The 15,629-nt window shown below is 46.0% G+C and overlaps 15 non-coding genes across 15 annotated transcripts; 7 read left to right on the top strand and 8 right to left on the bottom strand.

Annotated features, from left to right (window-relative positions):
* Positions 1 to 1,368: 1,368 nt before the first annotated feature.
* LOC146819184 (U6 spliceosomal RNA) lies at positions 1,369 to 1,475 on the bottom strand. Its single transcript, XR_014963967.1, has one exon. It is a non-coding gene; the product is annotated as a U6 spliceosomal RNA (small nuclear RNA).
* Positions 1,476 to 2,243: 768 nt separating this feature from the next.
* On the top strand, positions 2,244 to 2,316 carry TRNAR-ACG (transfer RNA arginine (anticodon ACG)). Its single transcript has one exon. It is a non-coding gene; the product is annotated as a tRNA-Arg (tRNA).
* Positions 2,317 to 3,329: 1,013 nt separating this feature from the next.
* On the bottom strand, positions 3,330 to 3,436 carry LOC146819182 (U6 spliceosomal RNA). The gene has a single exon (XR_014963966.1). It is a non-coding gene; the product is annotated as a U6 spliceosomal RNA (small nuclear RNA).
* Positions 3,437 to 4,208: 772 nt separating this feature from the next.
* Positions 4,209 to 4,281, top strand: TRNAR-ACG (transfer RNA arginine (anticodon ACG)). Its single transcript has one exon. It is a non-coding gene; the product is annotated as a tRNA-Arg (tRNA).
* Positions 4,282 to 5,288: 1,007 nt separating this feature from the next.
* LOC146819180 (U6 spliceosomal RNA) lies at positions 5,289 to 5,395 on the bottom strand. Its single transcript, XR_014963965.1, has one exon. It is a non-coding gene; the product is annotated as a U6 spliceosomal RNA (small nuclear RNA).
* Positions 5,396 to 6,169: 774 nt separating this feature from the next.
* On the top strand, positions 6,170 to 6,242 carry TRNAR-ACG (transfer RNA arginine (anticodon ACG)). Its single transcript has one exon. It is a non-coding gene; the product is annotated as a tRNA-Arg (tRNA).
* A 1,007-nt stretch (positions 6,243 to 7,249) lies between these two features.
* LOC146819178 (U6 spliceosomal RNA) lies at positions 7,250 to 7,356 on the bottom strand. Its single transcript, XR_014963964.1, has one exon. It is a non-coding gene; the product is annotated as a U6 spliceosomal RNA (small nuclear RNA).
* Positions 7,357 to 8,130: 774 nt separating this feature from the next.
* Positions 8,131 to 8,203, top strand: TRNAR-ACG (transfer RNA arginine (anticodon ACG)). Its single transcript has one exon. It is a non-coding gene; the product is annotated as a tRNA-Arg (tRNA).
* Positions 8,204 to 9,210: 1,007 nt separating this feature from the next.
* LOC146819176 (U6 spliceosomal RNA) lies at positions 9,211 to 9,317 on the bottom strand. Its single transcript, XR_014963963.1, has one exon. It is a non-coding gene; the product is annotated as a U6 spliceosomal RNA (small nuclear RNA).
* A 774-nt stretch (positions 9,318 to 10,091) lies between these two features.
* On the top strand, positions 10,092 to 10,164 carry TRNAR-ACG (transfer RNA arginine (anticodon ACG)). Its single transcript has one exon. It is a non-coding gene; the product is annotated as a tRNA-Arg (tRNA).
* A 1,007-nt stretch (positions 10,165 to 11,171) lies between these two features.
* On the bottom strand, positions 11,172 to 11,278 carry LOC146819174 (U6 spliceosomal RNA). Its single transcript, XR_014963962.1, has one exon. It is a non-coding gene; the product is annotated as a U6 spliceosomal RNA (small nuclear RNA).
* A 774-nt stretch (positions 11,279 to 12,052) lies between these two features.
* On the top strand, positions 12,053 to 12,125 carry TRNAR-ACG (transfer RNA arginine (anticodon ACG)). Its single transcript has one exon. It is a non-coding gene; the product is annotated as a tRNA-Arg (tRNA).
* A 1,007-nt stretch (positions 12,126 to 13,132) lies between these two features.
* Positions 13,133 to 13,239, bottom strand: LOC146819172 (U6 spliceosomal RNA). Its single transcript, XR_014963960.1, has one exon. It is a non-coding gene; the product is annotated as a U6 spliceosomal RNA (small nuclear RNA).
* Positions 13,240 to 14,011: 772 nt separating this feature from the next.
* On the top strand, positions 14,012 to 14,084 carry TRNAR-ACG (transfer RNA arginine (anticodon ACG)). The gene has a single exon. It is a non-coding gene; the product is annotated as a tRNA-Arg (tRNA).
* Positions 14,085 to 15,091: 1,007 nt separating this feature from the next.
* LOC146819170 (U6 spliceosomal RNA) lies at positions 15,092 to 15,198 on the bottom strand. Its single transcript, XR_014963959.1, has one exon. It is a non-coding gene; the product is annotated as a U6 spliceosomal RNA (small nuclear RNA).
* Positions 15,199 to 15,629: the final 431 nt, after the last annotated feature.

The raw sequence follows: 15,629 nt of genomic DNA, 5'->3' as shown, positions 1-15,629 counted from the left end.
AACTGATGATGTTAATGCAGAATATTTAAGAAACTGAGGCTGATCTAAAACATTTCCTTGGACCTAGGACCATTTCCCCTGACTTTTAGGTCCTTCGTCCTCCTAAAGTCCTTTGTATAAGTTAGGAACACCTGACAGAACAGAATTTCAGGAGGTCAGGTGGGTTTACTTGTGTCTTCTGGTTGTGAGCAGTAAACGTGGCTAAAAAGGTTGATGGAATGGTGTTTTAAAACACACACACACACACACACACAACTTCTGGTCCTCTTAAGGACAAAAGTATGGGTAATCCTACATGGGGCCAGTGGCGCAATGGATAACGCGTCTGACTACGGATCAGAAGATTGTAGGTTTGACTCCTATCTGGCTCGAAAGGGTCATAGGTCCCTGTTTTATGGTATTCCAGTGGAATTCTTATTTACCTCAGACTTGTTGTAGGTTCAATATTCTCGAGCAGGACTCATCCAGCAGTCGTTCCATGGTAGGGCTGCAGTAATAGGACCACGGCTAGTTAAAAGTTTCCCAGTTGCTGCTGGATTCTATGTGAAGGCCGTCATGTGGTGTGCTGCTTTTGTATTTCAACATGGGTCTCTGAGTCTCTAAACTAGGAAAAAATCTTGTTGAGAAAAGTGTGTGTGAGAGGGTCTGTGGGTGCAGGCAGGTGTGTGCACTTGAGTGCTGACCCATTTACATGTGTGAGAGGGACAAGCAAATTGCCTGTGGGATGTAGGCCTACAACTGGAACCAAGCAGCCAGGCAGAACCACAGGTAAGGAGAGAGGAAGGCAGTTCATTATTAGAGCAGGATCATGAGCATCTTGCCCTGCTCCCTTCTGCCCCGATCGGCCAAGACCTCTCTATTAGGGTGGAGGGTGAACATTTCTTGGACCTCAGAAACTGAGGGATGCAGCGCCGATATGTCCTCCAAGGGCCTAGAGGACCTGGTGCCCAATCATGCCTGGTGTTTTTCAGCTTACCCGACCAATCTGGTTGCAAGGCGGATTTTAACAGTACTGCTGAAAAGGGACTCCCAGACAGCCCTGAGGCCATCATTTGCATAGGCCCTCCCCTTCTCTTTCTCTTGCTTCCCACAAAGCAACGCATCGCTGGCAGCAGTATAGATTTGGGGGTTGTGAAGAATAATGACAGGGAGGCTGAAGAAGGGAAAGAAAAGTCCCAGAAGTCCTGCAGGCTTCCTTGCTAAATGCAGCTGGCCATAGAGTGCACCTTCATTACTGCGAGGTAAATACATTAAAAATGTTGAGGAGAGACAAATTGAAAAATAGATATTAGGAGGAAAGCACTGGAACCTGCTTTATTATTTCAATTAGTCTTGAAAACATAGAACATTTCTCTCCTGAAAGCTGGTAAAAATATGGAACGCTTCACGAATTTGCGTGTCATCCTTGCGCAGGGGCCATGCTAATCTTCTCTGTATCGTTCCAATTTTAGTATATGTGCCGCCGAAGCGAGCACACTTCATTGATGAACCTACAATGTTTATAAACTCTCTAAATCTACGGTCTCTAGACATAGGGTGGCCTGGCAGAGATGCTCGTATGGCCAGTAAGCATTCAAATCTGAGCCAATGGGCAAAAATGCATGAAGAGTAACAATCCATTATTCTTCACTGCATTTGTGGTCCAAGACTTCACCAATTGGAAGTATGTAGATTATGCCAGGGTTGCAAAGGCTCATGGTTCAGGCTACTGACAAGGAACATTGTGACATCATGCTGCCTGTGGAACAGTGATATTAAAGGTGAGACAGCTGCACAGTAGGTTAGGTGAAGGGCTCTGAGAGGTGAAAGGCAGCATGCTTGGGTCCCTGGACAAGGTGAGCCTATGACAAGGTGTCTGAATTTTCGCCTGTATTGTAATATTAAACACTTTATTGTTGTACCCGCCTGCTGATTAAGGAGTCCTCAAGATCAGCTCCACACAGACGTGGAACTGATGATGTTAATGCAGAATATTTAAGAAACTGAGGCTGATCTAAAACATTTCCTTGGACCTAGGACCATTTCCCCTGACTTTTAGGTCCTTCGTCCTCCTAAAGTCCTTTGTATAAGTTAGGAACACCTGACAGAACAGAATTTCAGGAGGTCAGGTGGGTTTACTTGTGTCTTCTGGTTGTGAGCAGTAAACGTGGCTAAAAAGGTTGATGGAATGGTGTTTTAAAACACACACACACACACACAACTTCTGGTCCTCTTAAGGACAAAAGTATGGGTAATCCTACATGGGGCCAGTGGCGCAATGGATAACGCGTCTGACTACGGATCAGAAGATTGTAGGTTCGACTCCTATCTGGCTCGAAAGGGTCATAGGTCCCTGTTTTATGGTATTCCTGTGGAATTCTTATTTACCTCAGACTTGTTGTAGGTTCAATATTCTCGAGCAGGACTCATCCAGCAGTCGTTCCATGGTAGGGCTGCAGTAATAGGACCACGGCTAGTTAAAAGTTTCCCATTTGCTGCTGGATTCTATGTGAAGGCCGTCATGTGGTGTGCTGCTTTTGTATTTCAACATGGGTCTCTGAGTCTCTAAACTAGGAAAAAATCTTGTTGAGAAAAGTGTGTGTGAGAGGGTCTGTGGGTGCAGGCAGGTGTGTGCACTTGAGTGCTGACCCATTTACATGTGTGAGAGGGACAAGCAAATTGCCTGTGGGATGTAGGCCTACAACTGGAACCAAGCAGCCAGGCAGAACCACAGGTAAGGAGAGAGGAAGGCAGTTCATTATTAGAGCAGGATCATGAGCATGAGCATCTTGCCCTGCTCCCTTCTGCCCCGATCGGCCACGATCGGCCAAGACCTCTCTATTAGGGTGGAGGGTGAACATTTCTTGGACCTCAGAAACTGAGGGATGCAGCGCCGATATGTCCTCCAAGGGCCTAGAGGACCTGGTGCCCAATCATGCCTGGTGTTTTTCAGCTTACCCGACCAATCTGGTTGCAAGGCGGATTTTAACAGTACTGCTGAAAAGGGACTCCCAGACAGCCCTGAGGCCATCATTTGCATAGGCCCTCCCCTTCTCTTTCTCTTGCTTCCCACAAAGCAACGCATCGCTGGCAGCAGTATAGATTTGGGGGTTGTGAAGAATAATGACAGGGAGGCTGAAGAAGGGAAAGAAAAGTCCCAGAAGTCCTGCAGGCTTCCTTGCTAAATGCAGCTGGCCATAGAGTGCACCTTCATTACTGCGAGGTAAATACATTAAAAATGTTGAGGAGAGACAAATTGAAAAATAGATATTAGGAGGAAAGCACTGGAACCTGCTTTATTATTTCAATTAGTCTTGAAAACATAGAACATTTCTCTCCTGAAAGCTGGTAAAAATATGGAACGCTTCACGAATTTGCGTGTCATCCTTGCGCAGGGGCCATGCTAATCTTCTCTGTATCGTTCCAATTTTAGTATATGTGCCGCCGAAGCGAGCACACTTCATTGATGAACCTACAATGTTTATAAACTCTCTAAATCTACGGTCTCTAGACATAGGGTGGCCTGGCAGAGATGCTCGTATGGCCAGTAAGCATTCAAATCTGAGCCAATGGGCAAAAATGCATGAAGAGTAACAATCCATTATTCTTCACTGCATTTGTGGTCCAAGACTTCACCAATTGGAAGTATGTAGATTATGCCAGGGTTGCAAAGGCTCATGGTTCAGGCTACTGACAAGGAACATTGTGACATCATGCTGCCTGTGGAACAGTGATATTAAAGGTGAGACAGCTGCACAGTAGGTTAGGTGAAGGGCTCTGAGAGGTGAAAGGCAGCATGCTTGGGTCCCTGGACAAGGTGAGCCTATGACAAGGTGTCTGAATTTTCGCCTGTATTGTAATATTAAACACTTTATTGTTGTACCCGCCTGCTGATTAAGGAGTCCTCAAGATCAGCTCCACACAGACGTGGAACTGATGATGTTAATGCAGAATATTTAAGAAACTGAGGCTGATCTAAAACATTTCCTTGGACCTAGGACCATTTCCCCTGACTTTTAGGTCCTTCGTCCTCCTAAAGTCCTTTGTATAAGTTAGGAACACCTGACAGAACAGAATTTCAGGAGGTCAGGTGGGTTTACTTGTGTCTTCTGGTTGTGAGCAGTAAACGTGGCTAAAAAGGTTGATGGAATGGTGTTTTAAAACACACACACACACACACACACAACTTCTGGTCCTCTTAAGGACAAAAGTATGGGTAATCCTACATGGGGCCAGTGGCGCAATGGATAACGCGTCTGACTACGGATTAGAAGATTGTAGGTTCGACTCCTATCTGGCTCGAAAGGGTCATAGGTCCCTGTTTTATGGTATTCCTGTGGAATTCTTATTTACCTCAGACTTGTTGTAGGTTCAATATTCTCGAGCAGGACTCATCCAGCAGTCGTTCCATGGTAGGGCTGCAGTAATAGGACCACGGCTAGTTAAAAGTTTCCCATTTGCTGCTGGATTCTATGTGAAGGCCGTCATGTGGTGTGCTGCTTTTGTATTTCAACATGGGTCTCTGAGTCTCTAAACTAGGAAAAAATCTTGTTGAGAAAAGTGTGTGTGAGAGGGTCTGTGGGTGCAGGCAGGTGTGTGCACTTGAGTGCTGACCCATTTACATGTGTGAGAGGGACAAGCAAATTGCCTGTGGGATGTAGGCCTACAACTGGAACCAAGCAGCCAGGCAGAACCACAGGTAAGGAGAGAGGAAGGCAGTTCATTATTAGAGCAGGATCATGAGCATCTTGCCCTGCTCCCTTCTGCCCCGATCGGCCACGATCGGCCAAGACCTCTCTATTAGGGTGGAGGGTGAACATTTCTTGGACCTCAGAAACTGAGGGATGCAGCGCCGATATGTCCTCCAAGGGCCTAGAGGACCTGGTGCCCAATCATGCCTGGTGTTTTTCAGCTTACCCGACCAATCTGGTTGCAAGGCGGATTTTAACAGTACTGCTGAAAAGGGACTCCCAGACAGCCCTGAGGCCATCATTTGCATAGGCCCTCCCCTTCTCTTTCTCTTGCTTCCCACAAAGCAACGCATCGCTGGCAGCAGTATAGATTTGGGGGTTGTGAAGAATAATGACAGGGAGGCTGAAGAAGGGAAAGAAAAGTCCCAGAAGTCCTGCAGGCTTCCTTGCTAAATGCAGCTGGCCATAGAGTGCACCTTCATTACTGCGAGGTAAATACATTAAAAATGTTGAGGAGAGACAAATTGAAAAATAGATATTAGGAGGAAAGCACTGGAACCTGCTTTATTATTTCAATTAGTCTTGAAAACATAGAACATTTCTCTCCTGAAAGCTGGTAAAAATATGGAACGCTTCACGAATTTGCGTGTCATCCTTGCGCAGGGGCCATGCTAATCTTCTCTGTATCGTTCCAATTTTAGTATATGTGCCGCCGAAGCGAGCACACTTCATTGATGAACCTACAATGTTTATAAACTCTCTAAATCTACGGTCTCTAGACATAGGGTGGCCTGGCAGAGATGCTCGTATGGCCAGTAAGCATTCAAATCTGAGCCAATGGGCAAAAATGCATGAAGAGTAACAATCCATTATTCTTCACTGCATTTGTGGTCCAAGACTTCACCAATTGGAAGTATGTAGATTATGCCAGGGTTGCAAAGGCTCATGGTTCAGGCTACTGACAAGGAACATTGTGACATCATGCTGCCTGTGGAACAGTGATATTAAAGGTGAGACAGCTGCACAGTAGGTTAGGTGAAGGGCTCTGAGAGGTGAAAGGCAGCATGCATGGGTCCCTGGACAAGGTGAGCCTATGACAAGGTGTCTGAATTTTCGCCTGTATTGTAATATTAAACACTTTATTGTTGTACCCGCCTGCTGATTAAGGAGTCCTCAAGATCAGCTCCACACAGACGTGGAACTGATGATGTTAATGCAGAATATTTAAGAAACTGAGGCTGATCTAAAACATTTCCTTGGACCTAGGACCATTTCCCCTGACTTTTAGGTCCTTCGTCCTCCTAAAGTCCTTTGTATAAGTTAGGAACACCTGACAGAACAGAATTTCAGGAGGTCAGGTGGGTTTACTTGTGTCTTCTGGTTGTGAGCAGTAAACGTGGCTAAAAAGGTTGATGGAATGGTGTTTTAAAACACACACACACACACACACACACAACTTCTGGTCCTCTTAAGGACAAAAGTATGGGTAATCCTACATGGGGCCAGTGGCGCAATGGATAACGCGTCTGACTACGGATCAGAAGATTGTAGGTTCGACTCCTATCTGGCTCGAAAGGGTCATAGGTCCCTGTTTTATGGTATTCCTGTGGAATTCTTATTTACCTCAGACTTGTTGTAGGTTCAATATTCTCGAGCAGGACTCATCCAGCAGTCGTTCCATGGTAGGGCTGCAGTAATAGGACCACGGCTAGTTAAAAGTTTCCCATTTGCTGCTGGATTCTATGTGAAGGCCGTCATGTGGTGTGCTGCTTTTGTATTTCAACATGGGTCTCTGAGTCTCTAAACTAGGAAAAAATCTTGTTGAGAAAAGTGTGTGTGAGAGGGTCTGTGGGTGCAGGCAGGTGTGTGCACTTGAGTGCTGACCCATTTACATGTGTGAGAGGGACAAGCAAATTGCCTGTGGGATGTAGGCCTACAACTGGAACCAAGCAGCCAGGCAGAACCACAGGTAAGGAGAGAGGAAGGCAGTTCATTATTAGAGCAGGATCATGAGCATCTTGCCCTGCTCCCTTCTGCCCCGATCGGCCACGATCGGCCAAGACCTCTCTATTAGGGTGGAGGGTGAACATTTCTTGGACCTCAGAAACTGAGGGATGCAGCGCCGATATGTCCTCCAAGGGCCTAGAGGACCTGGTGCCCAATCATGCCTGGTGTTTTTCAGCTTACCCGACCAATCTGGTTGCAAGGCGGATTTTAACAGTACTGCTGAAAAGGGACTCCCAGACAGCCCTGAGGCCATCATTTGCATAGGCCCTCCCCTTCTCTTTCTCTTGCTTCCCACAAAGCAACGCATCGCTGGCAGCAGTATAGATTTGGGGGTTGTGAAGAATAATGACAGGGAGGCTGAAGAAGGGAAAGAAAAGTCCCAGAAGTCCTGCAGGCTTCCTTGCTAAATGCAGCTGGCCATAGAGTGCACCTTCATTACTGCGAGGTAAATACATTAAAAATGCTGAGGAGAGACAAATTGAAAAATAGATATTAGGAGGAAAGCACTGGAACCTGCTTTATTATTTCAATTAGTCTTGAAAACATAGAACATTTCTCTCCTGAAAGCTGGTAAAAATATGGAACGCTTCACGAATTTGCGTGTCATCCTTGCGCAGGGGCCATGCTAATCTTCTCTGTATCGTTCCAATTTTAGTATATGTGCCGCCGAAGCGAGCACACTTCATTGATGAACCTACAATGTTTATAAACTCTCTAAATCTACGGTCTCTAGACATAGGGTGGCCTGGCAGAGATGCTCGTATGGCCAGTAAGCATTCAAATCTGAGCCAATGGGCAAAAATGCATGAAGAGTAACAATCCATTATTCTTCACTGCATTTGTGGTCCAAGACTTCACCAATTGGAAGTATGTAGATTATGCCAGGGTTGCAAAGGCTCATGGTTCAGGCTACTGACAAGGAACATTGTGACATCATGCTGCCTGTGGAACAGTGATATTAAAGGTGAGACAGCTGCACAGTAGGTTAGGTGAAGGGCTCTGAGAGGTGAAAGGCAGCATGCTTGGGTCCCTGGACAAGGTGAGCCTATGACAAGGTGTCTGAATTTTCGCCTGTATTGTAATATTAAACACTTTATTGTTGTACCCGCCTGCTGATTAAGGAGTCCTCAAGATCAGCTCCACACAGACGTGGAACTGATGATGTTAATGCAGAATATTTAAGAAACTGAGGCTGATCTAAAACATTTCCTTGGACCTAGGACCATTTCCCCTGACTTTTAGGTCCTTCGTCCTCCTAAAGTCCTTTGTATAAGTTAGGAACACCTGACAGAACAGAATTTCAGGAGGTCAGGTGGGTTTACTTGTGTCTTCTGGTTGTGAGCAGTAAACGTGGCTAAAAAGGTTGATGGAATGGTGTTTTAAAACACACACACACACACACACACACAACTTCTGGTCCTCTTAAGGACAAAAGTATGGGTAATCCTACATGGGGCCAGTGGCGCAATGGATAACGCGTCTGACTACGGATTAGAAGATTGTAGGTTCGACTCCTATCTGGCTCGAAAGGGTCATAGGTCCCTGTTTTATGGTATTCCTGTGGAATTCTTATTTACCTCAGACTTGTTGTAGGTTCAATATTCTCGAGCAGGACTCATCCAGCAGTCGTTCCATGGTAGGGCTGCAGTAATAGGACCACGGCTAGTTAAAAGTTTCCCATTTGCTGCTGGATTCTATGTGAAGGCCGTCATGTGGTGTGCTGCTTTTGTATTTCAACATGGGTCTCTGAGTCTCTAAACTAGGAAAAAATCTTGTTGAGAAAAGTGTGTGTGAGAGGGTCTGTGGGTGCAGGCAGGTGTGTGCACTTGAGTGCTGACCCATTTACATGTGTGAGAGGGACAAGCAAATTGCCTGTGGGATGTAGGCCTACAACTGGAACCAAGCAGCCAGGCAGAACCACAGGTAAGGAGAGAGGAAGGCAGTTCATTATTAGAGCAGGATCATGAGCATCTTGCCCTGCTCCCTTCTGCCCCGATCGGCCACGATCGGCCAAGACCTCTCTATTAGGGTGGAGGGTGAACATTTCTTGGACCTCAGAAACTGAGGGATGCAGCGCCGATATGTCCTCCAAGGGCCTAGAGGACCTGGTGCCCAATCATGCCTGGTGTTTTTCAGCTTACCCGACCAATCTGGTTGCAAGGCGGATTTTAACAGTACTGCTGAAAAGGGACTCCCAGACAGCCCTGAGGCCATCATTTGCATAGGCCCTCCCCTTCTCTTTCTCTTGCTTCCCACAAAGCAACGCATCGCTGGCAGCAGTATAGATTTGGGGGTTGTGAAGAATAATGACAGGGAGGCTGAAGAAGGGAAAGAAAAGTCCCAGAAGTCCTGCAGGCTTCCTTGCTAAATGCAGCTGGCCATAGAGTGCACCTTCATTACTGCGAGGTAAATACATTAAAAATGTTGAGGAGAGACAAATTGAAAAATAGATATTAGGAGGAAAGCACTGGAACCTGCTTTATTATTTCAATTAGTCTTGAAAACATAGAACATTTCTCTCCTGAAAGCTGGTAAAAATATGGAACGCTTCACGAATTTGCGTGTCATCCTTGCGCAGGGGCCATGCTAATCTTCTCTGTATCGTTCCAATTTTAGTATATGTGCCGCCGAAGCGAGCACACTTCATTGATGAACCTACAATGTTTATAAACTCTCTAAATCTACGGTCTCTAGACATAGGGTGGCCTGGCAGAGATGCTCGTATGGCCAGTAAGCATTCAAATCTGAGCCAATGGGCAAAAATGCATGAAGAGTAACAATCCATTATTCTTCACTGCATTTGTGGTCCAAGACTTCACCAATTGGAAGTATGTAGATTATGCCAGGGTTGCAAAGGCTCATGGTTCAGGCTACTGACAAGGAACATTGTGACATCATGCTGCCTGTGGAACAGTGATATTAAAGGTGAGACAGCTGCACAGTAGGTTAGGTGAAGGGCTCTGAGAGGTGAAAGGCAGCATGCTTGGGTCCCTGGACAAGGTGAGCCTATGACAAGGTGTCTGAATTTTCGCCTGTATTGTAATATTAAACACTTTATTGTTGTACCCGCCTGCTGATTAAGGAGTCCTCAAGATCAGCTCCACACAGACGTGGAACTGATGATGTTAATGCAGAATATTTAAGAAACTGAGGCTGATCTAAAACATTTCCTTGGACCTAGGACCATTTCCCCTGACTTTTAGGTCCTTCGTCCTCCTAAAGTCCTTTGTATAAGTTAGGAACACCTGACAGAACAGAATTTCAGGAGGTCAGGTGGGTTTACTTGTGTCTTCTGGTTGTGAGCAGTAAACGTGGCTAAAAAGGTTGATGGAATGGTGTTTTAAAACACACACACACACACACACACACAACTTCTGGTCCTCTTAAGGACAAAAGTATGGGTAATCCTACATGGGGCCAGTGGCGCAATGGATAACGCGTCTGACTACGGATTAGAAGATTGTAGGTTCGACTCCTATCTGGCTCGAAAGGGTCATAGGTCCCTGTTTTATGGTATTCCTGTGGAATTCTTATTTACCTCAGACTTGTTGTAGGTTCAATATTCTCGAGCAGGACTCATCCAGCAGTCGTTCCATGGTAGGGCTGCAGTAATAGGACCACGGCTAGTTAAAAGTTTCCCATTTGCTGCTGGATTCTATGTGAAGGCCGTCATGTGGTGTGCTGCTTTTGTATTTCAACATGGGTCTCTGAGTCTCTAAACTAGGAAAAAATCTTGTTGAGAAAAGTGTGTGTGAGAGGGTCTGTGGGTGCAGGCAGGTGTGTGCACTTGAGTGCTGACCCATTTACATGTGTGAGAGGGACAAGCAAATTGCCTGTGGGATGTAGGCCTACAACTGGAACCAAGCAGCCAGGCAGAACCACAGGTAAGGAGAGAGGAAGGCAGTTCATTATTAGAGCAGGATCATGAGCATCTTGCCCTGCTCCCTTCTGCCCCGATCGGCCACGATCGGCCAAGACCTCTCTATTAGGGTGGAGGGTGAACATTTCTTGGACCTCAGAAACTGAGGGATGCAGCGCCGATATGTCCTCCAAGGGCCTAGAGGACCTGGTGCCCAATCATGCCTGGTGTTTTTCAGCTTACCCGACCAATCTGGTTGCAAGGCGGATTTTAACAGTACTGCTGAAAAGGGACTCCCAGACAGCCCTGAGGCCATCATTTGCATAGGCCCTCCCCTTCTCTTTCTCTTGCTTCCCACAAAGCAACGCATCGCTGGCAGCAGTATAGATTTGGGGGTTGTGAAGAATAATGACAGGGAGGCTGAAGAAGGGAAAGAAAAGTCCCAGAAGTCCTGCAGGCTTCCTTGCTAAATGCAGCTGGCCATAGAGTGCACCTTCATTACTGCGAGGTAAATACATTAAAAATGTTGAGGAGAGACAAATTGAAAAATAGATATTAGGAGGAAAGCACTGGAACCTGCTTTATTATTTCAATTAGTCTTGAAAACATAGAACATTTCTCTCCTGAAAGCTGGTAAAAATATGGAACGCTTCACGAATTTGCGTGTCATCCTTGCGCAGGGGCCATGCTAATCTTCTCTGTATCGTTCCAATTTTAGTATATGTGCCGCCGAAGCGAGCACACTTCATTGATGAACCTACAATGTTTATAAACTCTCTAAATCTACGGTCTCTAGACATAGGGTGGCCTGGCAGAGATGCTCGTATGGCCAGTAAGCATTCAAATCTGAGCCAATGGGCAAAAATGCATGAAGAGTAACAATCCATTATTCTTCACTGCATTTGTGGTCCAAGACTTCACCAATTGGAAGTATGTAGATTATGCCAGGGTTGCAAAGGCTCATGGTTCAGGCTACTGACAAGGAACATTGTGACATCATGCTGCCTGTGGAACAGTGATATTAAAGGTGAGACAGCTGCACAGTAGGTTAGGTGAAGGGCTCTGAGAGGTGAAAGGCAGCATGCTTGGGTCCCTGGACAAGGTGAGCCTATGACAAGGTGTCTGAATTTTCGCCTGTATTGTAATATTAAACACTTTATTGTTGTACCCGCCTGCTGATTAAGGAGTCCTCAAGATCAGCTCCACACAGACGTGGAACTGATGATGTTAATGCAGAATATTTAAGAAACTGAGGCTGATCTAAAACATTTCCTTGGACCTAGGACCATTTCCCCTGACTTTTAGGTCCTTCGTCCTCCTAAAGTCCTTTGTATAAGTTAGGAACACCTGACAGAACAGAATTTCAGGAGGTCAGGTGGGTTTACTTGTGTCTTCTGGTTGTGAGCAGTAAACGTGGCTAAAAAGGTTGATGGAATGGTGTTTTAAAACACACACACACACACACACACACAACTTCTGGTCCTCTTAAGGACAAAAGTATGGGTAATCCTACATGGGGCCAGTGGCGCAATGGATAACGCGTCTGACTACGGATTAGAAGATTGTAGGTTCGACTCCTATCTGGCTCGAAAGGGTCATAGGTCCCTGTTTTATGGTATTCCTGTGGAATTCTTATTTACCTCAGACTTGTTGTAGGTTCAATATTCTCGAGCAGGACTCATCCAGCAGTCGTTCCATGGTAGGGCTGCAGTAATAGGACCACGGCTAGTTAAAAGTTTCCCATTTGCTGCTGGATTCTATGTGAAGGCCGTCATGTGGTGTGCTGCTTTTGTATTTCAACATGGGTCTCTGAGTCTCTAAACTAGGAAAAAATCTTGTTGAGAAAAGTGTGTGTGAGAGGGTCTGTGGGTGCAGGCAGGTGTGTGCACTTGAGTGCTGACCCATTTACATGTGTGAGAGGGACAAGCAAATTGCCTGTGGGATGTAGGCCTACAACTGGAACCAAGCAGCCAGGCAGAACCACAGGTAAGGAGAGAGGAAGGCAGTTCATTATTAGAGCAGGATCATGAGCATCTTGCCCTGCTCCCTTCTGCCCCGATCGGCCACGATCGGCCAAGACCTCTCTATTAGGGTGGAGGGTGAACATTTCTTGGACCTCAGAAACTGAGGGATGCAGCGCCGATATGTCCTCCAAAGGCCTAGAGGACCTGGTGCCCAATCATGCCTGGTGTTTTTCAGCTTACCCGACCAATCTGGTTGCAAGGCGGATTTTAACAGTACTGCTGAAAAGGGACTCCCAGACAGCCCTGAGGCCATCATTTGCATAGGCCCTCCCCTTCTCTTTCTCTTGCTTCCCACAAAGCAACGCATCGCTGGCAGCAGTATAGATTTGGGGGTTGTGAAGAATAATGACAGGGAGGCTGAAGAAGGGAAAGAAAAGTCCCAGAAGTCCTGCAGGCTTCCTTGCTAAATGCAGCTGGCCATAGAGTGCACCTTCATTACTGCGAGGTAAATACATTAAAAATGTTGAGGAGAGACAAATTGAAAAATAGATATTAGGAGGAAAGCACTGGAACCTGCTTTATTATTTCAATTAGTCTTGAAAACATAGAACATTTCTCTCCTGAAAGCTGGTAAAAATATGGAACGCTTCACGAATTTGCGTGTCATCCTTGCGCAGGGGCCATGCTAATCTTCTCTGTATCGTTCCAATTTTAGTATATGTGCCGCCGAAGCGAGCACACTTCATTGATGAACCTACAATGTTTATAAACTCTCTAAATCTACGGTCTCTAGACATAGGGTGGCCTGGCAGAGATGCTCGTATGGCCAGTAAGCATTCAAATCTGAGCCAATGGGCAAAAATGCATGAAGAGTAACAATCCATTATTCTTCACTGCATTTGTGGTCCAAGACTTCACCAATTGGAAGTATGTAGATTATGCCAGGGTTGCAAAGGCTCATGGTTCAGGCTACTGACAAGGAACATTGTGACATCATGCTGCCTGTGGAACAGTGATATTAAAGGTGAGACAGCTGCACAGTAGGTTAGGTGAAGGGCTCTGAGAGGTGAAAGGCAGCATGCATGGGTCCCTGGACAAGGTGAGCCTATGACAAGGTGTCTGAATTTTCGCCTGTATTGTAATATTAAACACTTTATTGTTGTACCCGCCTGCTGATTAAGGAGTCCTCAAGATCAGCTCCACACAGACGTGGAACTGATGATGTTAATGCAGAATATTTAAGAAACTGAGGCTGATCTAAAACATTTCCTTGGACCTAGGACCATTTCCCCTGACTTTTAGGTCCTTCGTCCTCCTAAAGTCCTTTGTATAAGTTAGGAACACCTGACAGAACAGAATTTCAGGAGGTCAGGTGGGTTTACTTGTGTCTTCTGGTTGTGAGCAGTAAACGTGGCTAAAAAGGTTGATGGAATGGTGTTTTAAAACACACACACACACACACACACAACTTCTGGTCCTCTTAAGGACAAAAGTATGGGTAATCCTACATGGGGCCAGTGGCGCAATGGATAACGCGTCTGACTACGGATCAGAAGATTGTAGGTTCGACTCCTATCTGGCTCGAAAGGGTCATAGGTCCCTGTTTTATGGTATTCCTGTGGAATTCTTATTTACCTCAGACTTGTTGTAGGTTCAATATTCTCGAGCAGGACTCATCCAGCAGTCGTTCCATGGTAGGGCTGCAGTAATAGGACCACGGCTAGTTAAAAGTTTCCCATTTGCTGCTGGATTCTATGTGAAGGCCGTCATGTGGTGTGCTGCTTTTGTATTTCAACATGGGTCTCTGAGTCTCTAAACTAGGAAAAAATCTTGTTGAGAAAAGTGTGTGTGAGAGGGTCTGTGGGTGCAGGCAGGTGTGTGCACTTGAGTGCTGACCCATTTACATGTGTGAGAGGGACAAGCAAATTGCCTGTGGGATGTAGGCCTACAACTGGAACCAAGCAGCCAGGCAGAACCACAGGTAAGGAGAGAGGAAGGCAGTTCATTATTAGAGCAGGATCATGAGCATCTTGCCCTGCTCCCTTCTGCCCCGATCGGCCACGATCGGCCAAGACCTCTCTATTAGGGTGGAGGGTGAACATTTCTTGGACCTCAGAAACTGAGGGATGCAGCGCCGATATGTCCTCCAAAGGCCTAGAGGACCTGGTGCCCAATCATGCCTGGTGTTTTTCAGCTTACCCGACCAATCTGGTTGCAAGGCGGATTTTAACAGTACTGCTGAAAAGGGACTCCCAGACAGCCCTGAGGCCATCATTTGCATAGGCCCTCCCCTTCTCTTTCTCTTGCTTCCCACAAAGCAACGCATCGCTGGCAGCAGTATAGATTTGGGGGTTGTGAAGAATAATGACAGGGAGGCTGAAGAAGGGAAAGAAAAGTCCCAGAAGTCCTGCAGGCTTCCTTGCTAAATGCAGCTGGCCATAGAGTGCACCTTCATTACTGCGAGGTAAATACATTAAAAATGTTGAGGAGAGACAAATTGAAAAATAGATATTAGGAGGAAAGCACTGGAACCTGCTTTATTATTTCAATTAGTCTTGAAAACATAGAACATTTCTCTCCTGAAAGCTGGTAAAAATATGGAACGCTTCACGAATTTGCGTGTCATCCTTGCGCAGGGGCCATGCTAATCTTCTCTGTATCGTTCCAATTTTAGTATATGTGCCGCCGAAGCGAGCACACTTCATTGATGAACCTACAATGTTTATAAACTCTCTAAATCTACGGTCTCTAGACATAGGGTGGCCTGGCAGAGATGCTCGTATGGCCAGTAAGCATTCAAATCTGAGCCAATGGGCAAAAATGCATGAAGAGTAACAATCCATTATTCTTCACTGCATTTGTGGTCCAAGACTTCACCAATTGGAAGTATGTAGATTATGCCAGGGTTGCAAAGGCTCATGGTTCAGGCTACTGACAAGGAACATTGTGACATCATGCTGCCTGTGGAACAGTGATATTAAAGGTGAGACAGCTGCACAGTAGGTTAGGTGAAGGGCTCTGAGAGGTGAAAGGCAGCATGCATGGGTCCCTGGACAAGGTGAGCCTATGACAAGGTGTCTGAATTTTCGCCTGTATTGTAATATTAAACACTTTATTGTTGTACCCGCC

The sequence above is a fragment of the Triturus cristatus genome, chromosome 6, assembly GCF_964204655.1.
Source record: "Triturus cristatus chromosome 6, aTriCri1.1, whole genome shotgun sequence".
NCBI lineage: Eukaryota > Metazoa > Chordata > Amphibia > Caudata > Salamandridae > Triturus > Triturus cristatus.
This window is presented reverse-complemented; position numbering and strand designations above follow the sequence as displayed.